The sequence below is a fragment of the Rhinatrema bivittatum genome, chromosome 4 (assembly GCF_901001135.1).
Source record: "Rhinatrema bivittatum chromosome 4, aRhiBiv1.1, whole genome shotgun sequence".
NCBI classification, from domain to species: Eukaryota; Metazoa; Chordata; class Amphibia; order Gymnophiona; family Rhinatrematidae; genus Rhinatrema; species Rhinatrema bivittatum.
Genome location: NC_042618.1, coordinates 358,465,003 through 358,488,378, shown reverse-complemented (window position 1 = coordinate 358,488,378; position 23,376 = coordinate 358,465,003). Strand labels below are relative to the sequence as shown.

The 23,376-nt window shown below is 42.1% G+C and overlaps 1 protein-coding gene across 2 annotated transcripts in view; it reads right to left on the bottom strand.

Annotated features, from left to right (window-relative positions):
- Positions 1-23,376, bottom strand: part of IARS (isoleucyl-tRNA synthetase) — a 600,554-nt gene that overhangs the window by 308,932 nt on the left and 268,246 nt on the right. The gene's annotated exons all lie outside the window — the stretch shown is intronic.

Genomic DNA, 23,376 nt, shown 5'->3' with positions numbered 1-23,376 from the left:
CACAACCTACAAAGAATTAATTTTTTCCATGGCCAATTTGGTTCCTAGAACTCTGTGCTACATAACAAATTCAAGTTTTTACGGATATTGAAATTGCTGTGCCGCAGGCGTAAACCGGATAAAATGATCAAATTTGGTGTGTTCAGAAACAAAACTCTTCACATTTATCAAGATCGATTCTAACACTGAATTTGGAAAAGTTCCTGTGTTTCCTGATGCATTATTAATGCAAGCCCAAGAGCTCTTTGTCATATGTTAATGTCAGTGTAGATTAAAGAAAATAAGAGCTGAATCAGCATCAGAGTGAGTTTGTTGTTGATGTGACTACCAAGTGCATACTAAAAGCCCTATATATACCCCCACCCTATTTAATCTTGTAAGCCATCCCCCTAGACAAAGCAATCTTTTCAGCTCCATTTGTAAATTTTGTAAATCAAATACCCTATTATAACCTGTATACTTCCCAATCTTGTTAAAAATGTTACCTTTTTCCTGTTTCTCTCCTTTCACTTAGTTTTTTGGTTCGCTGTTTTTGAACCTCTCTCAGTTGTCCCCCCCCCCCCCCCTTCCCTGTTATATGTAATTTCCACCTTTTTGTTATTATGTAAACCGACATGATGTGTATTTTAATGTCGGTATAGAAAAGCTGTTAAATAAATAAATAAATAAATATAGATAAAGTAACACGTGAGAGCGCATTCTCAGTCGCCTGACTTATCTTCTGAAAGTTTATCAGAGCTACAATTTATTCCAAATACTAAGGAATTCAGAAACCAGATAAAAATGTACCTTTTTTCACAGGTATACAGCAACTAGCATGCAAGCCTCTGAGACTTTGGTTTACAGGATGTCTACATGAAATTTGATTGAGTATGCAGCATCAGTAGTTTTAGCACAGTCATTTTATGTTTGGTTTTAATTTTTGTATATGTAGTATTGTATACTGCCTGGAATATTGTGATCAATGCAGGTTATAAAGCAAATAAAATAGCCTTTTAAGTATATTTTTACATATATATGTAGATATATAGACATATATATCTATGTGTGTATTCACACACGCAAAATCATGCATACATATACATACACATGTGTTATGTCCCTAAGAATTAATATCTATTAGGGATGCGAGCCTACCTAATTCCTTACAGTTTATCATCATGGACTGCCACTAAAATAATTCATAAGGTTATGTTTCTATCCACCTAAACAAACTAAATTTTGGGCCACCAGAACAGCAGTACCTATAAATTACTCTGCACATTTCATGGACTTGAACACTGATTATATAACAAGAAGTTCCATGAGACTAATGGAGCCTACTTCCCAGGAAGCACATCCACATCTGCATGTATAAATGGATCCCATAAAATATTCCTGGCAGGATCCTCTTAGATCCTGGCTATATACACTGAAAAGTTGATGTGAATAGAACAAAGAAAAGTTGCTGGGGGAGAGGGACACACAGACATGGTTATCTCATAAGCCTGCATTTCTTTCCTCAGAAAGTAAGATAAAAAGTTAACAATGAATAATTCAAAGGTTTTAGTAGACTGTAGTACACATTAGGACCAGCTGCATAGAGTAGGTACCAATAGCAACAAAAGTTAATGATGACAAAGATCAACTGGCCATTCCAACCTCTCTAGAAGGTAATACTGACAACTATTTCTGCAGGTTAAATGGTCTAACCCACAATAAAGGAGAGTTTGAAGATCCCTCTCACCCTATCTCTTACTGCGGTTAAAAGTACTGACACTAGTTGCAGTGCAGTAACTTTTACCTGTGGCGAAAAAGGGGTGGGGTTAGGTTGGAGGGAGAGATAGGAGGGAGGGAAAGGACATGCAGCAACTGAATTTTCAAAGTCTGGAGGTGCAAAATATATACGCAGACATCAGAGCCCTGTTCCTTGCTGGCAATATACTTGCAGTCTTGAGGTTACTGCAAACTTCATGAGCCATTTAATTATTGCCCCTAAGTTGTTTCTTTACCATTTTGGGAGACATGCATATAGGTTTCCATACTAAAATCAACACCAGGTCCCCCCCCATCCCTTTTTTCAGACCTTTCAACCCTGTTTCTATCACTGTTCTTTAAGAATACAATGTGCCACGCTGGGTCAGACCAAAGGTCTGTCAAGCCCAGTATCCTGTCTCCGACAGCAGCCATTCTGGGTTATTGGGAAATACTCCGATCCCAAAGAGTAGATTAATTTGCGTTATTGCTCACTCCCAAGGAGAAGTGGTGGCTTTCCCGAAGTCCAACTGGCTAATAATTTTAATGGACTTTTCCTCCAGGGACTTCTACAAACCCCATTTAAACCCAGTTATGCTAGATGGCTTGACCAAATCTCTAGCAACGAATTCCACAGTTTAATTATATAGACAGAGAAAAAATACTGCCTATAAATTATTTTAAATCTACTTACTACCTACTAGTTTCATACTGTCCCCTAATCCTAGTACTATTTGAAAGGATAAAATAATCATTCCCTATTTACTTGTTTCATTCTACTTATGATTCTATAAAGCTCTATCATATCCCCTTCTTTTTTTTTTTTTTATATTTATAATTTATTAATTTTCTCAAAAAACATTTACATGTAATAAGAAAAGGAAAATAGTGCATTACAACATAATTAGTAATTCAATAAACTTCAGTCATAAAGGAAAAATTTATATGCAACTAACACATACAGACCCCATAATCATTGGGGAGCCTTTCTACTAAAATAATATTTAAGGAAATTATGAAAAAACATAACATTGAGAGAAATTATTCCATTTTACCAAACATTTTTACTCCTATATAAGGGCTGTATACCACTCAGCCACTTTTATCTTGAAGAAAAGTTTCTAAGTGCCCTGGGTCCACGAAAATAAACTTATTCCTTTGATAGGAAATCATGCATTTACATGGATATTTTAGAAAAAAAAGTGGCCCCTAGGGCCAAAACCCTCTGTTTCATTAACAGAAATTGTTTCCTTTTGTGTTGGGTTACCCTAGACACATCAGGAAAAATTTGCACTGTTTGTCCACAGAAGGCATAATTTTTATTAAGGAAATATTTCTGGAAAACCAAGTTCTTATGGCTCTCTAATGCAAATACAACTACTAAAGTAGATCTTGACTGGATATTATCCACCGAGGCCTCTAGAAAAGATGTCAAATTAGGGCTTTCCGGTTGGAGTACGTCCATGTCATCATCATTTTTTGCTATATTCTTTTTCAAATTAGATACATAATACAAGTTAGAAATAATTATTTCTTCAGAAATACCCAAAATTTATTTTGAGTATTTTTTAAATAATTCATTGGCAGACAACAATCTGGTAATAGGAAAATTCAATATTCTAAGATTATTTTTCCTTAACACATTTTCCATATTTTCTAACTGCTTATATATCATTACTGAGTCTTTAATAAATGCAGAGCCTGACGCCTGAATAGAGGCAACCTGTGTAGTTGTTACCACATTAGTTGCCTCTATAGCTTGCAGTCTCTTTTCATGTTCCTCAAGGGCTTTCTTGGTATCTGTTGCAAATAATGTGGCTTGATTCATGGACTGGACTAATCTCCTGTCCATGTTGGTAACTGCCCTCCAAATATCGGTCAAGGAAATATTTTCTGGTTCAGATATGTTCAGATCTAAAGTAAGGGAGGGGTAAACAATACCCTCTTTTGCAGTTATTACACCTCCAACTGCTCCCAAAGCCATAGTCTATACCAGATTATCCTCCCTTGGTGGTTTAGCAGATTGTGTTGCCAAACCAGAAGAGTCCAATATATCTTCACTGGGCTCTCCTTCCACCGAGGGTGAAAAGGATGTTTGGTTTTGAGGAGGAGGGGTTCCGGACTCCCCAGATGTAAACGATATTTCAGTTGCCAAATCTCTCATATTTTGACTCACCCTCCGGTGGATGTGGGCATCCATGGGTCCTCGGACTTCCTTCGTTGTCGGCGTAGAGGTCTTAATTTTCCTCTTCCTCCCCATTTGATGATTTCTCTATCAAAGCAAAATGCGCCCAGGGGCGCGCCACTTTGGCGCGCGGCTTCGGCTGCGCGCCGGCGGCTGCGCGCCGCTGTGGTGACGTTTTATACCCACAGCGGCTCCCGCAAACGTCGGAGGGTGGGGGCGGAGCTCTGTTCTCTCACAGCTCCTTCCGGTGTCACACTCTCTCCTGCTCCTCGTCCTCGGCTCGGCAGGCTCCCCCATATCCCCTTCTTAGTTGTCTCTTCTCTTTATATCTGTCTCAAACATGTTCAGATTCTGTAGTGTTGTCCTCCATCACCTCTACTGGTAGATTATTCCCTGTCATCTTCCTCTTTGGTGCTTACAAGACCTATATATAATCCAACACCCAGGCTCCAATTCATGAATTGCCACCAAGTTTTGAAATAATCCACACAACCTCCAAAATTAGTGAGACTGCTGTCTGAAACATACAGACATTTCATGCCAGTTGATGTTAGGGTTGTAAACATGGCCACTTAATGCAGATTATACTAGCTGTCTTGGATACCTCATGCAGCCATTCCACCATTCTCTGCCCATCAGATTCTGTCTTCTTCCCTTTGGTTCCCCTAAAGTGTCATATGACTAAGCAAATAAACATGCAAGCTTCCTTCCTCATTTCTTCTGTTACCACCATGATCTAGCTCTGTCCCATGCTTGCTTAAAATTCTGGCACTAATTTTGTTGCCATTACCTCCGCCAGTAGGCTAACTTTGTTGCCATTACCTCCACCTGTCTGTCCTGACCTAAGCGTTCCCTCAAGTATCCTAAATATTTGTAACAAAGCCGCCATTTTCATCCCCTTCTCACCCCTTTAACCAACCCAGCCATACCGGTTTTTTCACCCTTCGAGTACATCTTACCACGCTTTCACTTCACCTTCTCCCATATCTTGTTTTTACAAGTTTTATTTCCACTCTGTTCAATGTAATTCAAAACACGTTCACTGTTTTATCCCAAGTTATGTTTATCCAGGTTTCTCCACCTTGTTCAATATAAGACAAGACTATGTCATTGTTGTCGTTTGCTGGTTGTAATGTAAACCGAAGTGATAATTAATTCTGTTAATTGAATCTCGGTATATAAAAGTTATAAATAAAATAAAATAAATAGGCTACTCCAGGCATCTACCATCTTCTCACTAAAGAAACATTTTCTCATTTTCTCTGAAACTTCCTCTCTGCAAATTCATATCATGACCCCTCATCTTTGAAATTCTTTTCCTATGGAAAATTTCACCTTCCCAAACTTAATTTGAATGTTTCTATCATATTTCACCATCTCTTCTTTCTGTCAGCAAGTATATTTTTAAGTATCTTATGCCTCCTTCTAGAAATCTCTAAAAGGGCAATAGTGGTTTCACTTATGCAACTAAGCATACTGTGAACTTTTCCACGTTTGTTACATTGATTGACCACCTTAAGAATATCTGAGGTAAGTACTCACATTTCCTCATTTGACAGTTTACAGATCTTTTCCTTTAAGGCAATACTTAGCTAATTGTTGAGACTTTCTCCAAGAAGGCCATGACAGTACTGCACCTTCACAAAGAGTGCATTTTGGAGAGGCCGGGTGTTAGAGCTGGAGCAGGTGATCTTCACTCTGAAGCAGCTGCCCCATTCCCAATGATTGAGCCCTTGGGCGTGAGGAACTGCCAGGACTTTCAAAGTGAGAGCTGATACCCAGGTATGGGTTGAGATCTGGAGGTAGAACAAGCTCTAGACACGAAGCAAGAACCTGGTCAGACAAACAGCAGTTTCCAAGAGAAAACAAGATGATGGTAGGACCAGAAAAGGTGCATCAGGTAAAGTGTCCTTATATTCAGCTCTCAATCTAAGCTGCAGCCAATACTGATCAAATACAGAGCTTCCAAAAGCATGTTTTTCCTTACTCTGATTCACTTGATAGATTCTGTCACAACTCTTTACGAGCAAGATTCCCTGTGGCTCAGCTCTTTGAACATCCAGGGCTATGGGTTTAACACCCCCTCTCCTGTCACCCCTGATAAAATATCACTCCCCCGTGCCCTTCCTGGTGCCCTCACTTCTGGCTTTTCTGGGCACTCCTTGTAGAACCAAGCCATTAGTTCCTTGATGTAGAAATTCTGGGCAAGTTCCCAAATGCAGTTCTCTGGGTAATACCCTTTCCTGATAAACCTGGCATCTAGAATTTGGTTGAGGATCAACTCCTGATGTCCTATTAGTGTAACGGGGGAAAGGGGAATCTTTAGAAAGAGATTGGGTTTATACGGTTTCAGGAGGGTCACATTATTTATTATTTAAATTCTTTTAATATACCGATGCTCAAGACCAGGTCTTATCATACCGGTTTACAATAAAACTAGGGGGTAAACCAGTTAACACTGAAAGCGAAAGTTACATTACAACAGGGAATGTGGAACAAGGCATGAAATATAGGATAGATATGTAAACAGGCTGGCAGCTAGATTTTAAAAGCCACTGGTTTTATTTGCTCCTGAATAAGGAAAGGCCCCATAAATTTCTGTTCTAGCTTACTAGAGCGTGTCTTACTCCTTATGTGCCTTGTAGAAATCCAGACCTTATATCCTCTACTGTGAATTCCTGGGCCTCCTGATGGCATCTGTCAGAAAATTTCTTCTGTGACTCCTTGGTCTGTACCAATTCACACTGGACTTGAATGTGTACCTCTTGAGGACTTGACCCATAGGACCACTTCAAGAGTCTTAAACTGCCGAGTCTCCTTCAAATAAAAACGAGGGTGGAAGCCATGACTTGCAAAGAATGGAAAAGTTTTGGTAGATGAATGCTCAGAACCGTTATATGCAAACTCCACTGTAGGAAGTAATTGTGTTCAATTAGTCTGATGGCAATTACAGAAGCAGCAAAGTTATTTTTCTAGAGTCTGATTTTAACCATTCTGTTTGCCCATCAGACTGAGTGGTATGCTGAAAACAGAAAGCATTTGACATCCAAGAGTTGGTTGTCTCCTACCAAAAGCATGCAATGAACTGGGAACCCTGGTCAGATTTATTAATTTGACATTCCTTTTATACCACCTATATCAGAGCTCCATGCTAGGTGGTTTACAGTGACATAAAAAACCAGGGCAGCATACAACAAAAGCTTAACTATTCATAAAACAACACAGTAAAAATAAATAAATAAATAAGTCAAGCTTACAATAGTATACTCCTGATATCCTCTTTCCTGTTATACACGGATGTCATATGGGATGGCAGTCCATCCAGCTGAACCACTTCTCGGACCAGTAGATCCACTGTTTCTCATGAAGAGAGGAGACAGAGTGGCTATGAAATCAGCTATTTTAGTGAACAAATCCACCATCACCAGAATCATGGTTTTCCCTTGCAATGATGGTAAATCGGTGATGAAGTCCATTGAAATCCAGTCTCATGGCTTTGAAGGACTGATAATGGCAATAACCCATACAAATATGACATGGCATCTTGTTACATGCACATGTTTCGCAAAACATAACAGTCCACCAAAATTCCCAAGCAATTCATCTCTGGTTTTGTGGCTACCCAGATGACATGGTGAAGGGGAGTCGTACTTTGGAGGAGCTCCTTACATGGAGTACCTTCCTGGCATATAAAGGTCGTTCCTGTAACGGAGGATATTCCACTGGTTCCATCCCATGTCTTTTCCTCCTCTACCCAATTCTTGTAGTGTAGCCTGTGTGAACTCATCCTGGAGCAAACTGGTTTGTATTGATTCCAGATCATCAAGATCCCTACTCCAAGGATGAAGTCTTCTGGACAGAGGATGATGGTGCAAGCTTCTGGCTCTGGGGAAAGGCATCCGCTTTACTATTCATTGAGCCCAGTCAATATATTAATATGAACTCAAATCAGGAATAGAAAAGGGAGCAACAGACTTGCCTTGAATTCATGTTGTATGAGGCCTTGATGATGTGTCCCTTCCAGAAGGTGGTACACTCCTTTAAAGCTGTCTTTATGGCTAGGAGTTCCTCAAACATGATAGTTCTTTTCAGCAGCAGTAAGCTTACAAGTGTAGAAGATGGAAAAGAATTTTAAGCCACCTCCTTTGCGATAACTTGGCCTTGATGGCCACCTTGGATGCATCAGCCTCCTCAATAAATGGTTACTGTGGGTCTGGGTGCAGTACAACCAGGGCCATTGGAAAGGCATTCTTCAAATGTTCAAAAGCAAGATGTTTATTTATTTATAAATTTTTCTATACCAATATTCGTGGCAACATCATATCGGTTTACATTATAACAGCAAGGAGGAAAATACATTGAATAGGGGAGGGGGATACATAGGATAAATAGGAACAAAAAAAACTTAGTACAGGAAGAAAGTGAACCAAGCAATAAAATCAACACTAAGAGATAACAGAGTCAATAGAAGTTCAATAGTAATTGTGGTTAAAATTAAAATTGCAGCCACCATCACAATACAAGAAGTTGTGACTGAGATTGCAACTACAATAACAAACCAGTTATAACAGAGGTGACAGATAAATGTACAGGTACTCAAAGAGCTGGCAGTTAGGGAAGAAAAGGGAAGCAGGGCAGAGGTTATTGGGGGTATGCTTGTTTGAATAACCAGGTCTTGAGGTTAGCTCGGGAGGCCTACCTAAAAGTAATCCATAGAAACATAGAAATGACGGCAGAAGAAGACCGAATGGCCCATCCAGTCTGCCCAGCAAGCCTCACACATTTTTTCTCTCATTCTTATCTGTTACTCTTAGCTCCTTGTTCTATTCCCCTTCCACCCCCACCATTAATGTAGAGAGCAGTGATGGAGCTGCATGCAAGTGAAATATCTAGCTTGATTAGTTAGGGGTAGTAGGGGCAGTAACCGCTGCGATAAGCAAGCTACACCCATGCTTATTTGTTTTACCTAGACTATGTTGTACAGCTCTTGTTGGTTTTTTTTTTCTTCTCCCCTGCTGTAGAAGCAGAGAGCCATGCTGGATATGCCTTGAAAGTGAAGTATCAGGCACATTTGGTTGGGGTAGTAACCGCCGTAACAAGCCAGCTACTCCTCGCTTTGTGATTGCGAATCCTTTTTTTTTTCTTCACCCCTGTCGTTGAAGCTATGCAGGATATGCGTGAAGCATCAGTTTTTTGTTTTTGTTTTTTTTTTTTTTCCCCCTGCCGTTGAAGCAGAGAGCTATGCTGGAAATGCGTGATGTATCAGTCTTTCTCCCATGCCGATGCAGCAGAGAACCATGCTGGATATGCATGGAAAGTGAAGTATCAGGCACATTTGGTTTGGGGTAGTAACTGCCGTAACAAGCCAGCTACTCCCCGCGTTTTGAGTGCGAACCCTTTTTCTTCTCCTTTGCCGTTGTAGCAGAGAGCTCTGCTGGATGTGTGAAGTATCAGTTATTCTTCTCCCCTGTCATTGAAGCAGAGAGCTATGCTGTATATGCATTGAAAGTGAAGTATCAGGCATATTTGGTTTGGGGTAGTAACCGCCGTAACAAGCCAGCTACTCCCCTCTTTATGAGTGCAAATCCTTTTTTCCATTACCTCTTGCTGTTGAAGCTTAGAGCGATGTAGGTGTCACAGTAAGCATGTGTATGTTTATTTAATAAGGGTATTGTGTCAATAGCCATCATTCTGGCGAGTCACCCACTCTTCATTGGCGGCCTCTTGACTTTATGGATCCGCAGTGTTTATCCCACGCCCCTTTGAAGTCTTTCACAGTTCTGGTCTTCACCACTTCCTCCGGAAGGGCATTCCAGGCATCCACCACCCTCTCCGTGAAGAAATACTTCCTGACATTGGTTCTGAATCTTCCTCCCTGGAGCCTCAAATCGTGACCCCTGGTTCTGCTGATTATTTTCCTATGGAAGAGGTTTGTCGTTGTTTTTGGATCATTAAAACCTTTCAAGTATCTGAAAGTCTGTATCATATCACCTCTGCTCCTCCTCTCCTCCAGGGTGTACATATTTAGATTCTTCAATCTCTCCTCGTACGTCATCCTATGAAGATCCTCCACCTTCCTGGTCGCCCTTCTCTGTACCGCTTCCATCTTGTCTTTGTCTTTTTGTAGATACGGTCTCCAGAACTGAACACAGTACTCCAGGTGAGGCCTCACCAAGGACCTGTACAAGGGAATAATCACTTCCCTTTTCTTACTTGATATTCCTCTCTCTATGCAGCCCAGCATTCTTCTGGCTTTTGCTATCGCCTTGTCGCATTGTTTCGCTGTCTTCACATCATTAGACACTATCACCCCAAGGTCCCTCTCCTGCTCCGTGCACATCAGCCTTTCCCCCCCCATCGAGTACAGTTCATTCGGATTTCCACTCCCCATATGCATGACTTTGCACTTCTTGGCATTGAATCTCAGCTGCCATATCTTCGACCACTCTTCCAGTTTCCTTAGATCCCGTCTCATTCTCTCCACTCCTTCCGGCGTGTCCACTCTGTTGCAGATCTTAGTGTCATCCGCAAAAAGACAAACCTTACCTTCTATCCCGTCTGCAATGTCGCTCACAAAGATATTGAACAGGACTGGTTCCAACACCGATCCTTGCGGCACACCACTTAAAACCGCTCTCTCTTCAGAGAAGGCTCCATTTACCATCACACATTGTTTTCTGTCCGTCAACCAATTTGCAATCCAGGTCACCACATCGGCACTCACTCCCAAGCTTCTCGTTTTATTCACCAGTCTCCTGTGCGGAACCGTATCAAAAGCTTTGCTGAAATCCAAGTAGATGACATCTAGTGCTCTTCCTTGATCCAATTCCTTGGTTACCCAGTCAAAAAAGTCAATCAAATTTGTCTGACAGGATCTTCCCCTGGTGAATCCATGCTGCCTCTGGTCCATCAATTCTCCAGACTGTAGATAGTTGACTATTCTCTCTTTCAGCAGTGACTCCATTACTTTTCCCACCACCGAAGTGAGGCTAACCGGTCTGTAGTTGCCTGCCTCTTCCCTGTTCCCACTCTTGTGAAGCGGGACCACCACCGCTCTTCTCCAATCATTCGGCACCACTCCCGTTTCTAGGGATCTATTGAACAGGTCACACAGCGGACCCGCCAGAACATCTCTGAGCTCCCTCAATATCCTTGGATGAATCCCATCAGGCCCCATGGCTTTGTCCACTTTCAGGTTCTTTAGTTCTTCCCACACATTTTCTACTGTAAAAGGATTTTCATCTATTCCCCTTCCCTCCAGTTTCTTGTTGTTTAGAGATGGTCCTTCTCCAGGGTCTTCTTTAGTGAACACAGAGCTGAAGTATTCGTTTAATATTTCTGCCATTTCTTCGTCTCTCTCTACACATTGATCATTACCACCTTTCAATTTCACTATACCACTTTGGACCTTTCTCTTTTCGCTGATGTATCTGAAAAATGTTTTGTCACCATTTTTTATCTCCTTGGCAATCCTCTCTTCCGCTTGACTCTTTGCCAACTTGATTAATTTCTTTGTCTCCCTCAGTTGATACAAATATTCTTCTTTGTGCTCCTCCCTTTGGGATCCTTTATATTTCTTGAATGCTGTTCTTTTAGCTTTAATTTTGTCAGCCACCTCCATTGAGAACCAGATAGGTTTCAGTTTTCTTTTGCTTTTCTTTACATTTCTAACATATAGAGCAGTTGCCTTGGTGATTGCTCCTTTTAGATTGGTCCACTGCTGATCCACATCTCTCTCGTTCTCCCATCCTTTAAGTTCTTCCTCCAGGTAGTTCCCCATTTCCTCAAAGTCTGTGTTTTTGAACTGTAAAACTCGGGTCTTTGTGGTTCTTTTCCCTATTATTTTAGTGATATTAAACCATACCGTTTGATGATCACTGCTGCTGAGGTGGGCGCCCACCTGGACATCTGAGACATTATCTGCATTAGTGAGCACTAAGTCGAGTATAGCTCCTTCTCTCGTGGGTTCCAACACCATTTGTTTGAACAAAGATACTTGCATGGCATCCACTATCGCTCTACTATTTTTAGTTTCTGCAGATGGGATTTTCCAGTCTACATCTGGCATATTAAAGTCACCCACGATCACCACTTCTCCCTTCTTACCTATCTTATGGATGTCTTTAACCAGATCTCTGTCCAGCTCTTCCTTTTGGTTTGGAGGCCTGTAAACCACTCCAATATAAATGGACGCTCCGTCATCGTTTTTTAGGTCGACCCATAGAGCTTCTTCAATACCCCAACTTCCTTGTAGCTCAGTTGCTTGGATGTTGTTTCTGACATAAAGAGCCACACCTCCCACTTTTCTATCCTCTCTGTCCTTCCTTAACAAGTTGTAGCCTGGTATTGTTGTATCCCATTCATGAGATTCTGTGAACCATGTTTCTGTGATAGCAACAATGTCCAATTCTGCCTCAGCCATTAGGGCCTGCAGATCTGGGATTTTATTTCCCAAACTATGAGCATTTGTGGTCATAGCCTTCCAGGTACTCTCTTTACGGTTATTGCATTTCCTGGACTCCTTGTGAGATATTTGTTGAGATTTGTTATTCACTTCACTATTTCTTTTTGCGGTAGTGCCACTGTTGACAGAGTTTTCCATCTCAATTAGATTTTTTTTTTGCTTATGGATCTTTAAATACTGCATGCATTGTGTTTTCTCTCTCTTTTCTGGTAATACTGCAATGCTTTTCTCAAGAACTTCTTCAGTTTTTATTTTAGAGAAGGCTTGTTGTTCTTTTTGCATCTGGTACATTGTGTGTCTCCTCATCACAGGTCTAATTCTACCAGAGCCAACTGTATTCCTGGTTTTTAAAGAATTTCCTGATGACCTGTTTGAGTGGGGCGGTATACCTGTTGGCTGCTCTTCTGTCAATAAGGCAACCAATTTAGAGAACTCCAGGATAATCCACCAAAAGAAATTTGCGAATCTCAGGAAGCGTAGTACCTCCTTGACATTTTTCATGACAGACCATCTAGCAATCACACTGACCTTGCTGGGGTCATCTGTATTCCCTTAAGAGGTATAATATGTACCGGGAATTCTATCAACCATTTGTCAAACTCACATTTCTCAAGCTCAGCATAAAACTTGTGTCTCTGTAGGTAGCCCAGGACTTGGTGACTTGCTGAGGTATTCCACCAGGTCTATCTATCAATATCTATCAGGATATTGTCCAGTAATACAACTATGCTCTGAACTAGTACCATCACGGAAGATTTTGTTGACAAAATTTTGAAAGATAGGAGGAGCATTTCCTAGTCTGAATGGCATCACTAGGTACTCAAAGTGATCATACCTAGTCTTAAAGGACAACTTCCATTCATCCCCTTCTTTAATATGGTTGAGATTATATGCTCCCCTCAAGTCCACTTTAGTAAAGATTTGGGCTGCCTAGAGTTATATGGGAATAATGAATATTAATAGTTATAGTGTTAAGAGCTTAGTAATCGATGCGCAATAGGGAGCCATCCTTATTGGGTACAAAGATGGGAGCTCCTCCAGATTAGGCTGAGTAAAATAAATCCTCTCTCTAGATTTTCTTGGAGGGTCTTTAATTCGGGCACGGATAATGGATTCTACTGAAAAGGATCTCTATCCTGGCTGCAAATCTATTGGACAGTCATATGGCCTACTCAGGGAAAGAGTTATCAGTTCTCTTTGTTTCAAATACCTCCTGGTAAGCCACATATATCCCTGGCAGTTGTCATGTCCTGTCCTTATTTATTTAAAATCTTTTCTATACCATCGTTAAGCTAGTTGCCGTCACAACGGTTCACAATAAGGCACATAATTTCAAACTTAAATGTGTTGAATTATATTAACTAAACAGGTACCATCAAATACTGTAACAGTTTCATATTAAATATTACTTAGTGGTTGTGATAAGTCATGTCTACTTTAAGTATATCGGCTATAAGATAAATTAACACTTAAGTCTGGTCCTCTCTGTTGTTGCAATCTAATAGAGGTAAAGTAAAATAAAATATATACACACACACACACTATTCGAGTAAACTGATGTGTGTGTGTGGGAGTTCTTCGGACTGCATCATACAATACCCTGGATTCTACTCTTCATTCCCTTTGTGGTATGCTTGCTTAAATAGCCATGTTTTTAAACTTTTTTTGAATGCTTTGATGTCTCTTTGTGTTCTGATTTCTAAAGGCATTGTGTTCCATATTATAGGTCCTGCTAGGGATAGGGCCCTATCCCTTACTTGCGTTAGTCTGGCTGTTTTTACTGAGGGAATAGTTAGTAGGGCTTTGTTTGCTGATCTCAGGTTTCTATTAGGGACGTGTACGTGAAGGGCTGTGTTCAGCCATTCTGCCTTTTCGTCGTGTATTAATTTATGTATGGTGCAAAGAGTCTTGTATTGAATTCTTTGTCCTTGTGTGCCAGGCAACAATAATTCCCCAGACGCACATCTTTGGATCTTGTTTCTTGCACCTCTTCATTGGGCATGCAGTTGTGCTGGCAGTATATTGATGGAAACATCACCTACCTGGTCTTCCCGTTGATATGCAGTTCATGTCATTTATTTATTTATTTATTTATTTAAAATCTTTTCTATACCATCGTTAAGTTATATACCATCACAACGGTTTACAAAAAGGCACATATAGTAATGTTAAAAAAATGAACTGGGTAATACGTTATACAAAAGTGCCAACAAGGTTTCAGTTACATATCATTCCAACCATGATAGACTTAAGATGACTGGGAAGTGGGGGTGCACTAATGAGATCAGGGATCTGTACTTGGACCGGTGCTGCAATTTTAAGTCAGCAGCAGTAAATTCCACAATATAGGCCCAGCAATAGATATGGCTCTTTCTCTCACGTTACTTAAATGTGCTGTACGTACCAAAGGTATAATTAAAAAAACTTTATTGTGTTCATAATTGTTGATATGAAATGGATTTCCCAAGTCTACCTGTTAATTATAGTTTATGGACATTCCCTCCAGGAACTTGTCCACACCTCTTTTAAACCTAGCTATACTAGATGCCTTGACCATATCCCTCCAATATGCTGCCCACAGTCTTGAATTTGCCCATCTTTGATCCTCAAGTTTTAAGAGAACTGAGCAAATACTCAAGCCAGTTTTTCTTATTTCTTATACCTGTTAACTCATCACTAGATCTTACTACTACACTCTGTATTGATCACAAGCATGTTTAAACCATAACATAATTTAAACTGACTGTACCTCTCACAGCTCTATTCAACTTATTTAAAAATAGGAGACTATATTTAAGAATTTTTTATATACCGTGGCACGCTAGAAAACATCACCTCGGTTTACAATGAACAAGAATTCAGCAACAAGCTTTACAATCCAAACAATTTAGAAAGGAACAAAACGGATATAAATGCAAGAGCCTGGCAAATATAGTATTACTCCACCAGGATGGGAAGGAGAAGGAAGAAGAAAATTACATACTTGTTAAAGATCAATGGTTGGCAAAGTAATTGAAGCAAACCGATAGAACAGTGCAGTTTCCTGAAGCTAGGATCACAGACAACAGTTTCAAGAGGAAAATCTTGCCAGACTTGATAGATTTCTTCAATTAAGTGATAAACTAGTAGAGTAGGGGTATAGTAGATGGGGCCTAGCTAAATTTCAGTAAAGCCATTGACATTGTTCCACACAGAAGACTGATGAGCAAGTTGGCGAGTCTTGATGTTAAAAGGAATATTATAAACTGGGTGAAAAACTGGTCAGGCAACAAAATTCAGTGGTAATCAATGAGGGTTCACCATGGTGAAGGGAAAGTGACCAATGGGGCGTCACTAGAGTCAATACTAGGCCCAGTCCTTTTCAATGTCTTTATAAATGACAATGAGAAATGGTTGGAAGGGAAAGTGTGCCTGTTTGCAAATATGAGCATTTGCAACAAAGCAGACATATATAATAAGAACATTAACAATAATAAGAATAATAACAATAATAAGAACATTAACAGAAAAAGAAAACCAAACAGAAGCAAGAAGATAAAATCAAAAGGGAAAAATAAAACAACGATATAAGCATATTGTATTCATGTTCTGTCTTGTAATAAAGAAAAACATATTCAGTCATGCCAGTGTCTGCTAGCTCTCAACACAGGGAAGAGATCCAGCAAGAAGAATAAAACAAGAAAAAAATCCAGTCTTTAAAGCAACCCATACTAACTAATTTGTGTTGCCAAAAGCTAACCGCATCCCCTCAATCAGCCCATATGGAAAGATTATGCTCCCCCCGCCACTCTTCCCCCCTCTCCGCTCCCGCTCTCCTTTCTTCTTTTCCCCTCCCCTCCCGATCCCACCTTAACCTCTTGCATACCTCTTTGCCATTTTGTCTTGTTATTACTAATTCGTTTCTGAGTTCCTTTACTACTGTTAAAGTTTTAAATTAAACTTGACGTGACCTGGTTCAAGCGTTTAAGATTAGTTCTAGGACAGTCTCCTAACAGTTTGATGTAACCTATTCCATTCTATATTCCATGTACTGTTCTATGTAACAAGTTGTTCTACTGTAAACCGGGGTGAAGGCTAATTGCTAAACCTCGGTATATAAAAGCTCTGAAATAAATAAATAAATAAATATATAAGAATATAAGTATTGCAATGCTGGGTCAAACAAAGGTCCATCAAGCCCAGCATCCTATTTCCAACAGTGGCCAATCCAGGTCACAAGTACCTGGCAGGATTCCTACATTCTATAGATTCCAAGCTGCTTATCCCAGGGATAAGCAGAGGATTTCCCTAAGTTAATCTTAATGATTTATGGACTTGGTCCTCCAGGAACTTGTTCAAACCTTTTTTTAAACCCCACTACACTAACAACTTTTACCATATCCAGCAACGATGCAGGTTAAAGAAATCCAAGGTCCAAATAATTTTTCGCAGGTGAACAACTAGCAATCGAATAAGAAAGTGACCTAGGTGTAGTTATCTCCAATAGTCTCATGGCAGCCAGTGTGAAAAAACAGTTGGAAAAGTTAAGAGTACATGCATGCATAAAGAGAAGTATCACTAGAAAAAAATGGAAAGCAATATTACCTCTATAGGTTTCTGGTAAAACCACACCATGAAATCTGCACCACATGCACAAAAAGTACACTGTTAAAAGCAGAGGTAATTCGAAGGATAGACACCAAAAGGGTTCATGGGTTGTTCTACAAGCCATACAAAGAAACACTGAAGGAGCTAAAAATGTACTTTCTAGATACAAGAAGGAAAATGGGAGATAAGATATGATACAGTCAGCTATCTAGCAGAAATGGAGGCCTAGTAGTTAGAGCAATGGGCTAGGGTTCAAATCTTATTTCTCTCACTCTCAGTTACCTTAACCAAGTGACTCTTTCATTGTTTCAAGCTCCCACTTAGTCTTTAAGCTCTTTAAAGCAGAGATTTATATCTGAATACTTATAACCAATCTATAGCACTGTATACATACAGTAGTGTAATAAAAATGGTGGGATAGATATTCAAAGCTGGCCGTGTAAGTAACTTGGCAAGAACTAATCTGGCTGTTACTATGTATATTCTGCAGCACAGCAAATCCGCTGAATATACATGTGCATGTGTACACTTTGCCATTAAGTCTACCTGGCTAAGTTTAACCCTGCTCTATGGGGCGAAAATCTGTAATTAGCCGTATAAATTATACAGCTAACTTGCTCCACCTCAGATGTACCCAGTACATACCTACTTTTTGTGCATGCATCTTTTAGCTGTATAAGGGAACATAGGCACATATTTAGCAGCCGCAACTTAGCCACATAAGTCCTCCTTATCTGGCTAAATAGCGCTAAACAAGTTTTGAATATTGGGTCCAGTAAGTATTGTAGGTTTTAATAAGGTATCAGCAGCTAGAATTTTCCAAAGACTGAGAAGCTCAAGTACAAAGAGCGATCATATGAAGCTGAAAAGGAGAGAAGCTCAGAAGGAATGTGCAAAAGACTTACAGCACAGGTTATAGGAGCCAAGCCAATGGCAGAATTCAAGCATACATGGAGTAGACATAAAGAAACCTTAGTGCCAGAAGGAGGTAGATGACTACAAATCAAGTGAGAACTGTGACAGCACAGTAGGCAGGAAAAAATGGGTAGACATGATGGACCAAGTGATCCTTTTCTATCAACATTTTTTGCATTCAATACACAATGTACACTTTGCCTGGTTCTTATTGCTTCATCAATAGCTCTACAAATCAATGAGACCATTTCCTTCTCAAACACATTACAGCTTCTCCCAGCTGAGGATTTTTTTATACACTACAACCCTACTAGGATGCCATGCACTCACAGCTATACACCATACAATACAAAGCAACAAGGAATGGATCTAATCTTTGGGATCTGTCAGGTACACCGCCTAGTGACCTAGAGTGGCCACTATCAGAGACAGGATACTAGGCTTGATGGACCTTTGATGTGACCCACCATTGGAGAAATTACTTACCTGATAATTTCGTTTTCCTTAGTGTAGACAGATGGACTCAGGACCAATGGGTATAGTGTGCTCCTGATAGCAGTTGGAGACCAAGTCAGATTTCAATCTGATGTCAGCACTACATATACCCATGCAGGAAGCTCTGCAGTATTCTTCTCGAAAAGTAATAGTGGATATATGTGCGTTTGGATAACTTGATTAACTTTATTAACTTGAACTAGTTGATGTGAATTGTAGCTGGAGACCACCAGTGTCGTCAACCAAGAAATGCTAACACCCAGTAACTATGGGTGTCTTAACTAGGGGTATGTCTGGCTTACCCGTGCTTGTCTTGCTCTCGGGGATTGTCACCCGAGGTTTCTGTATGTTGAGGCAGCTTTGGGCAGGATACTGAGTCTATCTGTCTACACTAAGGAAAACGAAATTATCAGGTAAGTAATTTCTCCATTTCCTAGCATGTAGCAGATGGACTCAGGAGAAATGGGATGTACAAAAGTTACTCCCGAACCGGGTGGGAGGCTGCCCGTGGCCCGCTTAGTACTGCCCTTGCGAATGCTGTGTCCTCCCTGGCCTGAACATCTAGGCGGTAGAATCTTGAGAAGGTGTGAATGAAGGACCATGTCGCCGCTCGACAGATCTTGGCAGGTGACAGCATCTTGGTTTCTGCCCAGGACACTGCCTGGCCCTTGTGGAATGGGCCTTGACTTGTAGAGGTGGAGGCTTGCCTGCCTATACATAGGCCGCCTTGATTACTTCTTTAATCTAGCGGGCTATGGTTGCCCGTGAGGCTGCTTCCCCTTGTTTCTTCCTGCTGTGAAGGACGAATAGGTGGTCCATCTTTCTTACGGATTCCGATCTTTCCAGGTAGTGGACTAGGAGTCTGCCGACGTTAAGATGGCGTAGGCAGCGTGAGTCCTCAGAGTCATTATGCTCGTCTGGAGATGGCAGCGAGATGGTTTGGTTTAGATGGAAATGAGAAATCACCTTTGGAAGGAAGGAGGGGACAGTGCGTAGCTGTATGGATCCCGGTGTGAGTCTGAGGAACGGTTCCAGACAGGTTAGTGCTTGAAGTTCGGAGATGCGATGGGCTGAACATATTGCCACTAGGAATGCAGTCTTAGGGCAGACCGTGTGTAGGTCTGAAGGAAGTTCCCGCTAGGAAGTCTAGAACTAAATTGAGATTCCCATAGGGGTACTGGCCACTTTAGTGGTGGTCGGATTTGCTTGACCCCTCTCAGGAAGCGGGAGATGTCTGGATGGGAAGATAGACTGATGCCACCCACTTTGGCTCTGAAACAGGCTAGCACGGCCAGTTGAACCTTGATGGAGTTGAGAGACAGCCCATTCCTTCAGGCTGACCCGCAGGAATTCCAGGATCATAGGAATTCTGACTGTCCACGGAAGAATGTCGCGGTCTTCACTCCAGGCTTCGAATATTCTCCATATTCGTATGTAAGTTAAAGATGTGGAAAACTTGTGTGCTCGGAGCAAGGTGTCAATTACTGCCCTTGAGTATCCGCTCTTCTTCAGGCGAGTCCTCAATGGCCAGACCGTAAGAGAGAATCGAGTTGAGGGTCTTCGTGGAGGATTGGTTCTTGCTGGAGCAGGTCCCTGTGTGGAGGTAAGCACAGGGGGTTCCCCGCCAGAAGCCTTCGCATGTCTGCGTACCACGGCCTTCTTGGCCAGTACAGGGCCACTAGGAGTACTAGCCTCCCCTGTGGTGTTCTATCTTGCGGATGATCCCGCCCAGTAGTGGCCATGGAGGAAAGGCATACAGCAGATCTTCCTGTGGCTAGGTTTGGACGAGGGCATCGATCCCCTGGGATTGAGGGTCTCGTCTGCGACTGAAGAAGTTGGGAACTTGGGTGTTGGACCAGGTTGCCAGAAGATCCATGGCTGGGGTTCCCCAGTGGTCTATTATCAACTGGAAAGCTGTGGTTGATGGCCTCTATTCCCCTGCGTCTAGACTTTCTCTGCTGAGGTAATCCGCAGTGACGTTGTCTTTTCCCCGCTATGAGGGCGGCCGAGAGCCCTTGCAGGTTTGCTTACGCCCACGTCATTAGGGGGTCTATTTCCAGGGACACCTGTTGGTTTCTGGTTCTTCCCTGGCGGCTGGTGTAGGCCACTGTTGTGGTGTTATCCGATACGACTGACAGCTTCTCCTCGGAGTCTGTGACTGAATCGAAGGCAGGCTAGTCTGAATGCCCGGGCTTCCAGTCGGTTGATGTTCCATCCAGACTCTTCCTTGACCCTTTGCCCCTGGGCCGGCAGTTCCTGACAGTGGGCTCCCCACCCTCGTAGGATCGCATCTGTGGTGAGCAAGACCCAGGTCGGTGGGGATAGCCTTACTCCCTTGCTCCACCATAGGAGCTGTATCCGTACCTCCACCGGCAACTGGAGATGGATGGAGTAGTCCTGGGACATTGGGTTCCATCGTGACAGTAGAGAATGTTGTAGTGGTCGCATGTGGGCCCTTGCCCATGGTACGACTTCTAGGGTTGATGTCATGAGTCCGGGGACTTGGAGGTTGTCCCATACCATGAGGCGAGCACCGTTCAACAGTTTTCTCAACTGGTCCATCAATTTCCTTCTCCTTGTAGGGGGAAGAATGACCTTGTCCTGTTGGGTGTCAAACCGGACTCCTAGGTATTCCAGAGATTGGGAGGGCTGCAGACAGCTCTTGGTTGCATTGACGACCCATCCGAGGGTCTCTAGAACAGTCTCTCTCCGGGGCAGATTTCTTCTGCTTTCCGAATTCCTCTCTCTCTCTGTAGAGTCATAAGTTAAAGGACCTCCTCCCCTCCAAGTGTCTCTATGTTATGTGTACAGAGCACAGGTTTTCGTCAATGCTCCAGAGAAAACATACACCATTCATTGCACAAAACAAAAACTCCCAGAAAGGGAAAAAGAGAAGTTTTTTTTTGTTTTTTTTTATAAACTCACTGAGCACTATTGAACACCACAGCCTCCTGACAGAAACACTGCCCTATGCAAAAATCTTTTTTTTTTTTTACTTTATGAAAATGAACAAGGTAAAGGCAGAATAAGAAACCAACCTAGGTTTCTTTCCTGTCTTTTCTTCTTGAGGAGATCCATGCAGAGAAGAGAGGGAAAGAGGGGGTGGGGGAAGGGAAGGGAAATGGAAGGAAACAAGGCAACACAGAATAAAATGTGGAGCCCAAACCAAACCTTGCCATCCCCTAGTCATAGGCCATGCTCAACTTGGGGAGGGACTATAAGGCTTTCACAGCAGAAGCTGCCTTTCTAATCCAAACCTTTTCAAGCAGCCTAACCTGATCTTATCTCAAAGTACAGGACATGCTCTCCTACCATCTGCTGGAGACAGAATACTGGCATGATATAGGAAGCACAGGAGCCTATGTAAGGTGACATCAGCAAGCCTGTTAATCTCTGCCTCCATCTGCTTATTGGTGGACATAACCCATGCATTTGGCTTGGTCTGGATGGATGAAGAGGAAACATCAATCAGAGGGGAAAAAGAAGGAACGGCATCAAGAGTTCTATAGCTCTCTCCCAACCTTTCTTTCATGAAGCCACCAAGTAGCCTGTCACTACATAATGAGTCAGGTGCCCGACCCAGCTATTTGTTGATTTTTCACCTAGGCACAAAAGTAAAGTCCGGAGCAGAGAGCCCAATGGAGGAGTTAGCACGTAAAGCAAGCAGGCACGCAGCCCCTAATATGTATATATGTGGGTGTATATATTATATATGACTAGTGTGTAATATTGATCACTATAATTCATTAACCATTTCTGGGTGGATTTTTTTTGTTTGTTTTATGGAAGGCAAATCATCAAGGTTGGAGGAGCACTGAAAGGAGGACAATCAAGTCTAGAAGGCATGAAGGGGGCTGAGAGGCTACAGGGTGGGCCAGACAAAGTGAGGCTGGAGAGGTGCACTTGGCACTGAGAGAAAATGAGTAATGGAGGGGGGAGATGATGTGACGCTAAAGGAGAGGGGTTGAAGTTGTGGGAGGAACATGAAGGACTGAAAAGGAAAAATAAACTGGGGAAGACTGAAGGCTGAGAATCAGAGAAAGGAACGTAAGGAACTGAGATGCTGTTGAAAGCCAGAGAGGGAAAGATAGTGAATGGTAGTAATAAAGGCAAATAAGAGAATGAGAAAGTAAGAGGGGAAGAAAAGGGGCATAACATTACTTCATTGTTATAATGTAAACAGATATGATGTGCATTTTAATGTTGGTATAGAAAAACTGTTAAATAAATAAACAAGGAGAAATTGAGATTAGAAACAGAGAGGAGCTGGAAGAATGTGAAACAGGAAGAAGTGAAGGGATACTGGACAGCAAAAAGGAAGTGAAGAACAAATTGAGATAAGAAAGATACACTGGCAAGAAAGGTGGGAAGAGGAAGGAGAGATGGAGCAAGGATACAAAAGGAAAGGTAAAATGAAAACAAGAAAAAGGATTCAGTAGATAGACAAGGAGAAAGCATACTTTAGAACAGCGCTTCTCAACCGGTGTGTCGCGACACACTAGTGTGTCGCCAAACACCGCCAGGTGTGTCGCGTCTCCCGGTGTCCCACTACCCCGTTCTACTTTCCTTTTGCCTTTTTCCAGCTCACGCGGGCCAATTGGAAGCCTTCGTTCTTCCTACCCCCATTACACAATGGGAAGCCTCCTTCATTCTGCCTGCCCCCGCGCAGGCCAATCGGAAGCCTCCTCCCTACCAGTGGGAGTAGGAAGAAGGGAGGAAGCCTTTGATTGGCCGGTGAGGCAGGCAGGGAGGAATTTTGAACTCTGACGAAGCAAGATCGCGCAGTGAAGAAGAAACCCGACCCCTGACGAAGCAAAGCCGCCATGGGAGCCCATTCCCATGGCGGCGAAGAGGAGACCTGACCCCGACAAAGCAAGGCCGCCACAGCCTGTGGCGGCGAAGAGGAAACCCGACCGAGGCCACCACGGGAGCCCATTCCCGCGGTGGCGAAAAAAGAAGGCCCGCCGGAGTAAAGCCGCGGCGGAACTGGAGCCCA